Source organism: Bidens hawaiensis, unplaced genomic scaffold (genome assembly GCF_021521415.1).
Source record: "Bidens hawaiensis isolate Kalapana, Puna unplaced genomic scaffold, B.hawaiensis_p1.1 tig00080631_1, whole genome shotgun sequence".
In the NCBI taxonomy this organism is placed as follows: Eukaryota; Viridiplantae; Streptophyta; class Magnoliopsida; order Asterales; family Asteraceae; genus Bidens; species Bidens hawaiensis.
Window position 1 is genome coordinate 11,919 of NW_027503718.1, and position 12,378 is coordinate 24,296.

The 12,378-nt window shown below is 38.0% G+C and overlaps 1 pseudogene; it reads left to right on the forward strand.

The window, feature by feature from the left end:
• Positions 1-9,556: 9,556 nt before the first annotated feature.
• LOC143607260 (putative receptor protein kinase ZmPK1) lies at positions 9,557-12,013 on the forward strand (annotated as a pseudogene).
• Positions 12,014-12,378: the final 365 nt, after the last annotated feature.

The window sequence follows — 12,378 nt, forward strand, 5'->3', positions numbered from 1 at the left end:
CCGTCCGTCGGACGTTCCGGCTCCTACTCCGGCGCCAGTCCGTATATGTTAACAACATCATTATAATCTTTTCCTTGAGGTTAATGACAACCTCATGAATAGCAGGAGCACTCTTCTTATCTCCCTCCATCTAGATAGAAAATAACAAATACTGATAAAAGAACTCAAATATGAAGATCGATATTGAATGAAGAAATCTCAGATCTGCTATTGAAGAAAGAAAAAGAAGAAAAATCAGTGAAAGATATGAATGAATTGAAGTGGATATGGCCTATTTATACGTGTCGCAATTAATGCGACCGATTGGATGCTATTGGAGAGAGAAACAACGACCCAATTACAAACTGACACGTCAAGCGGGAAAGACGAAAAAGCAAATTTAGACTGTCAACAGACGTCATACACGTCTTATCAGTTATTCTGCTACGTTTTTCTTTCCGCCACGTCATCGCTCTTATCCCACTTGCAGAAATTCAAAATTGGAAAATTTGAAAATATCTCACAAGATATTATCATAAAGCAAAAACAATGCAAAACTCACAAGAGGACAAAAGTTTTCTTTCTCATTCATAATAAAGATATTTACAAAGATATGAGAAAGAAAGTAGAAAGCCTAATGCCTAATCTCAGGGTCCTGGGTGGAAGCATCTTCCGGAGGCGTAGGCGGAGTATCTTCTGGAGGAGTAGGCGGAGTATCTTCGGATTCCCCCTCCAGATACTCCTTCAATTGTTGAACACCATCACTGGCTGCGACAAACTCCGGAAGCTTCTCTTGCAAAGGAAAGAATAAGTTGTCATAATCGTTGATACGCATTTCATATTCCTGAGTAACATCGAGCCCATGAAGTGGATGATCCTCAAAAGAGCAGTTGGTTTGGGCATACATCATCCCTTCATTAAATCCCGTTGCACGACCAGATTGAGAGGAAGCCTTAAGTAAAAAGTCAAGGCTATCTGTCAGTTCAGGCCCCTCCTTGATATGTTTAATCACCTATTACAGAAAGGAACACTTATCAAAATAATGGACGGACAAAAATAAAATGACAAGCGGCAGATTGGGAGAACGTACCGCATTAAGACCTTGACCTAGCAACCATCGTCGGTCCTGTTCGGCACGTTCCACCCTATCCTGTAGTTCCCAAAACCTGTCAGCTATTTTTTGTTTATCATTTAACGATTCAGTTGCACGAGATTCCGCGTCTTCACGAGCCCGCAAGAGGGAGTCATAGGCAGTCTGCATTTCAGCAACAGTTTTATCTTTCAATTCGTTGATTTTGGCACCTTGGCGTGTCACTTGGCTTTCTAAGGCTTAATTAGCTTCAAGTGCCTTAGCCAGGTCCTCCTTTTTTCTCTGCGTCTCATCTCGAGCCGCTTGAAGAATGGTATTTTGCCTTTTACATGCCTCCTCCCACTGATGTGCAGCAGCCGTATGACTATCTTTCTCATTTTTGAGAGTGATCCTTGCATCAGCTAATTTCCATTTGGCCGTATTAGCCGCGACACGATGTTCATCGGCTTCTTTCCTGGCATCTTTAGCAGAGCGGGTCATCTCCCCCAATTTTCCACCCATCTTCTGCCACTCGCGTAATATTTCCTGACCACAGGCCAAAGTATTGGCTAGGGACGAAGAGTAATCCATATGAATATCGTGGCGGGAGTGGCTACGCTGATGGATTCGTTCAGCAGGTGGCACACAATGATTAATAAATGCCGCACATATGTCTGGGTCCGTAAAGCGGGACCCATTCACAATATCCCAATGAGGGACAAATAAGTGATAGTCCTCCCCCGGATTTGGTTCCCCATAATTGTCTGAACTTGTTGGCTGGGAACGAATAGGGATGGAGGAGGTCGGACATGGGGCGCCTTGTGGTATTACCACCTTGACGTTTGGTAGAGGGCGCTGGAACCGAGAATCCTCCCTTTCACCTGTATGGAAAGGTGAAGATGAGAATGGAAAATGTGGAGGGGATTGAGGAGAAAACTCAGGTGCCTTGGACCCCTCATCATCCAGTCCCTTCCTCCGTGAACTTGAAGTGTCTCTAGTTCTGAATAGGTAATCCAGTGGATGCTTGACTTCCGGTGGAGGAGCTGGAGTCTTTTGGTTCTTCTCAGACAGAGGGGTTGGTAGCCTAGCTTCCTTCTCGGGAGGTGGTGATGGTAACTTTCCCCCTTCAGGGGTAGAAGACGATAATTTTTCACTTTCGCCATCAATCATAGATGGATCTACGTAAACAAAATACACATGAGTACCGATCAAAACCATAAGTACCAGAACAGGAAAGCGTGAATAAAATTTACCAGCCATTTCCTTTATACGGTCAGCAAGACTGGCTCTTTTCTTGGGATGTTGTGTCTGACGTTTCTTCATCGACGGGCCTCCCTCGACACCCACAGAACCAGTACCCACATCACTTGCTTGCGAGGACAGGAGATTCCTCTTCCGCTCCAGTTTTGCCAGCAAGTGAGAAACAGATGAAACTCCGGAATCATCCTCAGAAATGCCTCCCTCTTGAGACGATGATTCATCACTCGAAGAGAGGATGACGATCATTCTATCGGAGGTAAGAGCATTGAGCGGAGGAGGGTTACGCACCTGTTTGGAAAATAGCTCCCGAAGCTACTGGCTCAATGCGCACCTTAGTGGGAAACAGAAACTTATTCCGTGTTCTTTCAAGAACAGGTGTTTCTTTCGCATCGTGGATGCGTTTCCTCGTGCAACCCCTGTCCTCAAACAGGGCATTCAACATTGGTCCCTCACCTGAAAACGAAAAACATAAGTTAGAAAGTTTCACATGAAACAAACAGGAAAGGAAGGAAATATAAATCACGATCATGCACGTCCATGAAGACATGCTCCATATACGGATATGGCCACAGCGGCTCATACCCGCCCAAACAAGGGCCTCCTCAGTCAACGCACGAATGGGAGATAGTTCCGAAACCAAGATACGGAACCACTCCCGACCTTCATGAGAGGCAATAACAACCTCTGTTAACGCTTCGTTGCCCTAACGACGAACCATAACGTCCGGCACGACATCCTCGAAAATCCTGAAAAACTTGCTATACCAATTCTTAGAGCCCCCCTCGATCACATTACCAATAATCCTTTCAGCTATTGGTTGGCATTTGAACCACCTTCCACGGTTGGTCATCCGGTAAAAAACTGAAAAGCGATCGATCCGAGGCAACATCTCGTGGGCCGTACACACAAACTCGAAGTGACGAATCTGCATAACCGTACGAGGATGCAACTAGGATAAATGGATCCCATAGGCACTTAATACCTTCATGAAAAACTTGGTTATGGGAAAACGAAAGTTCCCATAAACAAAGTAATCCGCGTACACAACCATTTTGCCAATCGGTGGCAGACTGGCAACAGATCGGGCAGCAGGAATCTCTGGTCCCCACTCCGGTTGTATACCATAAGTACGAATCAACTCATCATACTCAGTTCGGTCCCATTTAACTTCTATCTCGTCAATATTGGAAATCAACGATTGGCTAGCCATCGCTCTGGTTAAAAATGGAAAGCAAAGAGCAATTTTGAAGGCATGGTTAATCAAACGATTAAAGAGAGAAAAGGAAAGAAGATATTTGGAAATCAGAGGTGATAAACCTTCATAAATAAGTAACCTCCACTATTTATACCCATCGTAATTAATGCGATGGGATATGAACAGTGGAGAGAGAAATTCATTGTCCAATAGACAGGCGCCACGTCACGCGGAAAATTCGAAAAAGAGAAAAAGGCGTACAGTCGGGTACAGTGACAGCCGGCATAAACGTCCTATCACCTGCCCACGCGCCTGCAAGTAGTCAACTTGTCCTTTTTCATCATTATCCATTTTTCCAACAGAAGATATCTTCTACTAGATTCCAAAATTCAAAAACCCCCAAATATATCTTAAGTCCAAAATTTCACCCGCATAAAAACTTCACGCGGAAGAAACACTGGACTGGGGGACTTATAGAGGTAGGGTAACAAAAAGACCCAAATACCTTTAAGTATTACCCGCGGGTAGGAGAGGAATCACTCATAAGCCACATGCGGAACATATGAATCACCCGCATAACATGATAGAGGAAGAACACCCTTACATCACACGAGGAAGCATCCAGGCACCCTCAGATGTCATCCGCATGATAGCACATCTATCCGCCAAGTTGACCGGAATGCAATGCCAACAGGACAGCTGTAAATAACTAATTACCTTCTAGAAGAATAAACCACGATTGTTACTTGAAGAATACGTGAGTCATCAACCAATGAATGAAGGACACTTGGCCAAGTTGTTATAACCTTGCACATGGCCAGGGATCAACTCGTCCTATCATAGAATGACACATGTCCAGGTTTTTATACCCATGCACATGGGACATATAGCTCAACCTATCATATAAGGACACACGCCCAGACAGTTATGAGAGATCTTCTAGAAAGGGACAGCTGGCCCAATCACAATTCCCACATCCTTCGGCTATAAATACCTTGTCAATCTGCATAAGGTACATATTCACTCTCAAGTATTTACTCTCAATACTCTAGTACTTTCTCGATGTCAGAACGGTACTTATTCTCACGCCAGAGGGTGGTTACGAGAAGACCCCCTCTTTTCCTTCCCGTAACGAGCTCACGGTGTCTGTTTTGCAGGTTCTGGTCACTGGACTTTGGGAAGTTGTGCTCATATCGTGTTGGTTGTTATTGTATCCTACCCGGTTGACTCATTAGTGTCACACCCCAACCTACGGCGGAACATGCCGGGGCGCGACATTGATTGTATCATAGCTCGGAAGACACTAAATAAAATACACGTGTCAATATCTAAATTATTCATTCATATATCAAGATTTAAAAGCACGAACATTGTCTCAAAAGAAATACCGTTACATTTAAATATTCGAAACATAATTAACTTAAAAGTAAAAATATTCTTCATTCATCAATCAACCTAAGGTTTCATCTAACTTCCAATACTTGCTTCATCCGATCATGCTACCTGCGTCATGCGTGAAAATATATATTTTTGTCAACATAAAGTTGAGCAAGTAAACCACAGTTTTTGAGTATATATAATAATAAAAGACAATTCCGTGCGATAATTGTAAATCACTACAACTAGTATAACAATAAATAAAGTTGTCTTTTCAACCGAATTGTATTGATAACAGTTTACTCCGACGGCGTATGATCATACTAATGAGGATGAGGATGAGGTTGAGATATCAACCACCACAACAAAAAGTAAACACATTGTCACATTCACACGTATCAACTAATCGAGCAATTTCAATAACACATATATTGGAATCGTAGTGTAAATCTATAATAAATTTGGTTGTGAACGCATAACGCCCCCAAAATTATAAAACGATAAGAAGGGGGATATGAATTTACTTACCTTTAATGAGGGATAAACGAGGACGAGATAATAAAAGAAAATGCTAGGATAGAAAACGATCAAGCTTCCCGAGATTTGCCGACAAATACTCCTAGATGTTAATAACAAGAATTAAATATAATCATAGCGAAATACTAATATTTATGACGGGTTTTGAGATTTGATAAAATATTATTAAGTACATTTTATTATAAGGGTAAAATTAACGTTATTGTTGTTGTCCTTATTATTATCAATAATATTAATAACAATAATTATAATTGTGATAATAATGATAATGATTAATAAATAATAATGGTGGTAATAATAATAATAATAATAATAATAATAATAATAATAATAATAATAATAATTAATCGTAATAATAAAAGTTAACAAAAAACCGGGTTTTAGATGATGAGAACACGACTTAGGGTTGTTGGTTCTATAAGTTTAAGTATTTATTTGACTTATTTAATGATTTCAAAAGGTATTTTATTACATAAATATAAAAAAAAAAAGAACAAGAAAAAAATAAAACGGGTTTGCCGGGTTTCGAACCCACGACCTTACTTTTTGTGACACACACACACATAACCAATTGGGCTGGATACTCTTTTAGTTCATAAACAGTTTTGAAAAATATAAACACTACTCAATATGAGCATATGAACCCTAAGATTCAATCGCGATTTTGGATCCATGATTGCTCAAATCAATAAGGGGATGCCGATCTATGGTGAAACGCGATCTCAACCATACCTGTTAATCGAATTATAACGTTTGGTTAGTCGATGAAATTGATTGAGCTAGGTTGCGGCAAAAAATAGCTTCAATTAGGTGTCGGGATGTTATTGTAAATTGAATTGGGTTTAGGGGAAAGGTTGGCGACGAGGAGGAGGAGGGTTCTACAAGTTTAATTGATTCGTAACGAGGGGATTATATAAGATCACAAATTAGGGTTTGTTTAGGCTTAAAAATGGTTAATTGATCAAATTACGGACAGATTAACACGCGTTTACTATAATTGAGTGTCGGTTACTCGTTTATTCGGTGGAATATGCCAATTGCCTAACTTAAATGATAATAACTAGCGGGAATTTGAAAGTTTTGAAAGGTTTGGGGTGCGCGGGTCGGGTTTGGGTCGCCTGGTCGGACCAGGGCGTGGTTTGGGTTATAAAATATTATTTTAATATCAAAATTTACAGGTTAGGCCCCTGGAGTTTATAGATGGAAACGAGAATGGGTTGTAGTTTGAGTTTGGGTGGATATTGTCAAGTTCTTGTAAGTTTGAATATTTATGCTATTAAATAATAAAACTAAAACAATAAAAATACTCAATAAATGTGTCGGTTTTATTAGATGAGTGACCCGAACCCTTAAACGGGTCGGGTATAATTACAAGAATATATAAAAAAAAAAAAAGAAAACCCGAAATGCTACAATTAGATCTAGGACATGTTGAGGGGATTGGATCAGTGTTTCTTCACATACCTTAAGGATTACGATATAAATAATGAAAAACAAGATTTTACAATTCATAAATCTCTAAAAACTTTTTTAAATACAACATTTGATAGTGACCTGTGTGATTAAGAGAAATGTTAAGATCATGATATTTAAAAGAAATCGTATATATATTCATTCATCTAGATTATTTCTGTAACTTATTTATTGGGATTTTGAAATATAACATACTTAATTGGCTTGATAAAATAAGAAACTAAACACATGATATCTACGTGATATTCTATATGAAGACTCTAGAATGATGTCATGTGAAAAAAATTATTATGATGTAATAGTATAGTTAGATTAGATGTATTAAGGGGGTGTTTGGGATTCCTTATTTTGCCTCCTTATAACTTTTCATTAAGTTAATAAGCTACAAAAGCGTAACTTATGGAACTTTTTCTCTCACAATATAAATAATCCCAAAACACCTTATTATTTTTCAAAAAACTAATAAGATAAGTTGGTGAAAATAAACAATCCCAAACATCCCCTAAGAGAGAATGAGGCACCCATATGGGTAGGATGCATGGCTTCCAAACCACATGCCAACACCACCCCACCACATGTGAGTAAGGCGCATGACTTTATTCCTTGACAAAGGTTTGCCACACAAAATTGATTCATTGTTGATCATAGAAGAATTAAAATCTATAATATATATAAACGAAACATTTAAAAGCTATCTGATTCCTCCATACTTTCTCTCAAGTCACCAAATTACGTTATTTTCAAATCAAAGCTTCTCACTGTATTGACCCGAATTCACGGGTATGAGTCTCACCAAACCCATATATTCCTTAAACGGGTTATAACATCTCATTAAATTAAAAATTAATCCCACTAAATATTTGATATGAAAATCCTATAAAATTGTAATTTACTAAAAATTAATATATGACTTCTGTAAAAAAAAATGACATATATTATTTATAATTAAAAAATAATTTTATAATAAAAAAATAAATGGGTCATAGGTCTCACCAAACCCATATAGCTTTTAACCGGGTTATAACATCTCATCTATTTGTGAAACCCTTTCATAATCAAATATTAAGTATATTATAAACTTTCTTACAATAAATACAATTAAAATCCAAAAAAATATAAAATATTAGAAACGAATAATGTAAACCAACCCCGTAATACGAGGATAAAAGCTAGTGAATTAATAAAGTTGTAGGGTATTTGTGGGTAGGTTATTTTGTGGTTTGTGGGTAATTAACGGTAGAAATAAAGTGACAATACAAGATTGACCGGTGCATGGATAATTCCCATGAATACCTCTTCCTCTCTAAGGAAATACATTAGATTTTTCAATTTGTTTAAATATAAAATGAAGGATATGAAATAAGTGATTTTTAGCAAATATGAATGTCATGATTCGAAATATCCTGGAATTTGGGCGATGAATTTGAAATATCATAGTCTACAAGTTGCCGTTAGGGATAAGTAACCGTCGCAGTCTATGTATGTCTATTAATTAAATAGTCAGATTTTTTGAAAAATAAAAGACAACTAATCTGCCATCCGCCACGACTTTAGTAGGACGGTCTACATGTTAATGTTGATAACAGATCCTCTTTTGTACATGAGACGTAGAAGACCAAAAGTCCTTGGGGTCAATGATAAAATTTTGAGTTAAATATGCACATGGTCTTTATGGTATGATTATATTATCTGGTGTATAACTTTCATTTATTGAATTTCTGGCCTGTAATGTCTGTTCTCAAGTAACACGGATAGTTGATTAAATGATCTCCATAAAGTATGTTGTTAAGTGCATTTAAAATTAGCAAACTTTACCTAAATTATTAAAGAAAACCTAAGATCTTTATTCTTTATACAATCTACATCTGTTAACCTAGCTTGCACCTTTTATAGTAAGATTTTTTTTTATTTAACAGATTAATACTTTAACAACAGTTACAACAAACACACAAACAAATAGATACAAAATTTATCTGAGAACTGAAGACTACATTTTTTAAAAATAACAAAAGCGATTATAGCTTTTCTTCCATTAATAACCGTATTTTCACTTCTACATATTCTTGCGAGATTTTTCGGACATCCTCGAATATTCATCCCAACGAAGATCTCATTGCTCTTGGATGATTCGGAATGAGAATGATGCTAAATCTACATTTGAAGAAAAGTTGTAGAGTGATTAGAATAAATTTGAGTGTAGAACGTGAGAAGTGCGAAGAAAATATTTTTTCGATATTTATACCATTAAATTAATTTTTTTGGTAAAACTAGCCGGTATATTAATTTTCAGATTTTTTAAAATGATGTACAGCCATTCATTAACACTCTCATGCCGTCTCATATCCGTTGCCATGATCATCCGCATCGCACTGTTCATGTAACAGGAGGGCGGTGTTTCGTGGGCTTGATGCCTACGTGATGCCTCCCCTCTCACGCTAGCTCACCCATAACACGTAGTCTAACCCTGAATTCAAAATGATGTCCCACTCAAGTGTGTCATTGCATTTCATCTAGATTTCATTTTAAAATAAAAAGAGTAGTCTTTTCACAGCCGGATTTAAAAAAAAAACTTTTAATTACAATCTTACAATTAGATAATTTCAACCATATTGTAATATATATGTATACACAAAAGTAGATACATATTTATTCATTCAGATTACATCATGCGTTTGCCCTTTGTATTTCTCTTGCCTTTAATCACTCTCTACTATTCTCCACAAGTTGCTACCGCTGCTTCTTCACAAAGTATATTAACTCAAGGCTCATCACTCTTTGTTGAAAAGAGCAATCATTTAGTTTCACCAAATAGTCTTTTCACAGCCGGATTTCACGAGATTGGCCAAAATGCTTACTGCTTTGCAATATGGTTTTCTGAGCCCATGTGGGATGGAAATCACACGTTGGTTTGGACGGCTAACCGAGATGAACCTGTCAATGGAAAACGCTCCAGGTTTTCCTTGTCGAAAAAAGGAAACCTTGTTCTAATGGACGTTGACCAAATAATTTGGACAACCAACACTCGGTCTAATTCACCTTTGCAATTGCAACTTCTTGACTCGGGTAACCTTGTTCTTACCCAGTTAGACAAAAACTCGTATATTTGGCAAAGCTTTAGTTACCCAACCGACACTGTCCTTCCCAATCAGCTTTTTACCAAAGATACAACACTCATATCTTCTAGAAGTTCGACAAATTTTTCTTCTGGCTTCTACAAACTCTACTTTGACAACGACAATGTAATCCGGCTTCTTTACAGCAATAATGGATATACAGCGTTTATTGGCCAAAACCTTGGTTAGTAACATGGGAAGCAGGAAGGGCTACTTACAATAATAGTAGATTAGCTTGGCTTGATTCCAAAGGGCGTTTCCAATCCATGGACGATCTTACTTTTACTACTACGGACTATGGTGATATCCTTCAAAGAAGACTAACACTTGATGTTGATGGCAATATTAGAGTGTACTCACTTAAACATAGAAGGTGGAGTGTTTCATGGCAAGCAATTTCAACACCATGTACAATTCATGGGATTTGCGGTCCAAACAGCGTTTGTATTTACAACTCTAAATCAGGAAGAAGATGCACTTGCATGCACGGATACAAGAGCAAGAACCACTCGGACTTGTCTTTTGGGTGTGAACCTATACATGATTTTTCTAGACATCATGAAAACTTTGACTTCATAATGCTCCCTCAAGTGATATTCTATGGAGTTGGTACTAGATATATTATCAATGTCACTTTTTATGTGTGTAAGAAGGCCTGCTTCAACGAATCTAACTGTAAAGCCTTCCAATTCACCTTTGATAGCAAGTTGGGCATCTTTACATGTTTTGTCAAGACTTTGTTGTACAATGGCTACTACAAGGGTGCACCGTACAACACCTATCTTAAGTTACCCAAAAATGACGTGTTATCATATAATCAAAATTTTGTTAACGAGTCAGGCTTGGATTGCTCAAGTTCTACAATTCAGCTACAACGAACATATGAAACAAAGAGTGCAAATGGGTCCCTTAAGTTCTTGTTTAAGTTGGGCATCATCCTCGGTGTAATTGAAGCCACGCTATTTGTATTATTGTATTGTATCACCAAACAACCCTCATAATCCCAAACTTACCTAGCAATAGCTATCGGGTTTAGAAGATTTACATACGCTGAGATAGTGAAGGCATCTAATAAATTCATAGATGAGATTGGAAGAGGAGGTGGTATTGTGTACAAAGGCATACTTCCAGACAATCGAGTGGTAGCAATCAAGCGACTCCACGAGGCTATCCAAGGAGAAGCTGAGTTTCTAGCAGAGATTACCATGATTGGAAAGATTAAATCACAGGAACTTAATAGAAACATATGGATATTGTGCTGAGGGAAAACATAGAATCTTGGTCTACGAGTACATGGAGAATGGCTCATTAGCAAGGAACTTAGGTGGTAACCAGCTTGATTGACGGATATGTACGAAATTGCATCTGGCGTTGCGAAAGGGCTAGCTTATCTACATGAAGAATGCTTGGAGTGGGTTTTGCATTGTGACGTTAAACCACACAATATATTGTTGGATGCTAATTATAACCCAAAGGTGGCGGATTTTGGCTTGTCGAAGTTATTCCACCAAGGCGTAAATGAAAGTTCTTATTTTCCAGGATAAGGGGGACTAGAGGGTATATGGCTCCAGAATGGGTGCTAAATCTTCCAATTACTTCAAAAGTGGATGTTTATGGTTATGGGATGGTGGTGCTAGAGATGATAACCGGACGGAGTCCCACATATGATCAACCAACCGATGATAACGAAATGTTGGAACAAAAGAGGCTTGTAAGTTGGGTAAGAGAGAAGGTTCACGGGGTTAGTGAAAATCTGAAAGAGACACAAATCCTGGAGATACTGAATCCAACGATTAGGGGTGAATATGATAAAGGACGGATGACTATTCTTCTAAAAGTTGCTCTACGATGTGTTGAAGAAGATAAAGATGCTCGACCAACCATGAGCGAGGTTGTGAAGACACTTCTACACCTTGAGATGGATGACTAGTGGCAACTGCATTTTGCTCTGATGGTTACATCCCTTAGAGCTAATTATGATTTGTCGACTAGTTGTTAGAAAAATGTGTATTTTCTTTCTTAAATAAGTGCACTAAGTTGTGATTCCATTTGGTTTATCTATATCTATATTATATATAAAACATTTTAGATGGACACAGTGGTAATTACACTATTCTTAGACGCCGCTAAAATTAATTTCAGGTCACCGGCACCATTAATAATTATCATCAGGCGACGTTACAATTGATTTCCAGCGATATTAGTCTTCAATTGCAATCAAATACTATAGAAGTATCCTTCAATTGAATTAAATGATTTTTTATATATTCACCACCGTCAATTTCATTCCTAGAAAAGCAATTCAATTGGTGCTCGGTAATCCGTCACGCATTGTAAGTTCTTTGGATGACAGGTCACTGGATTTGATTGGTATA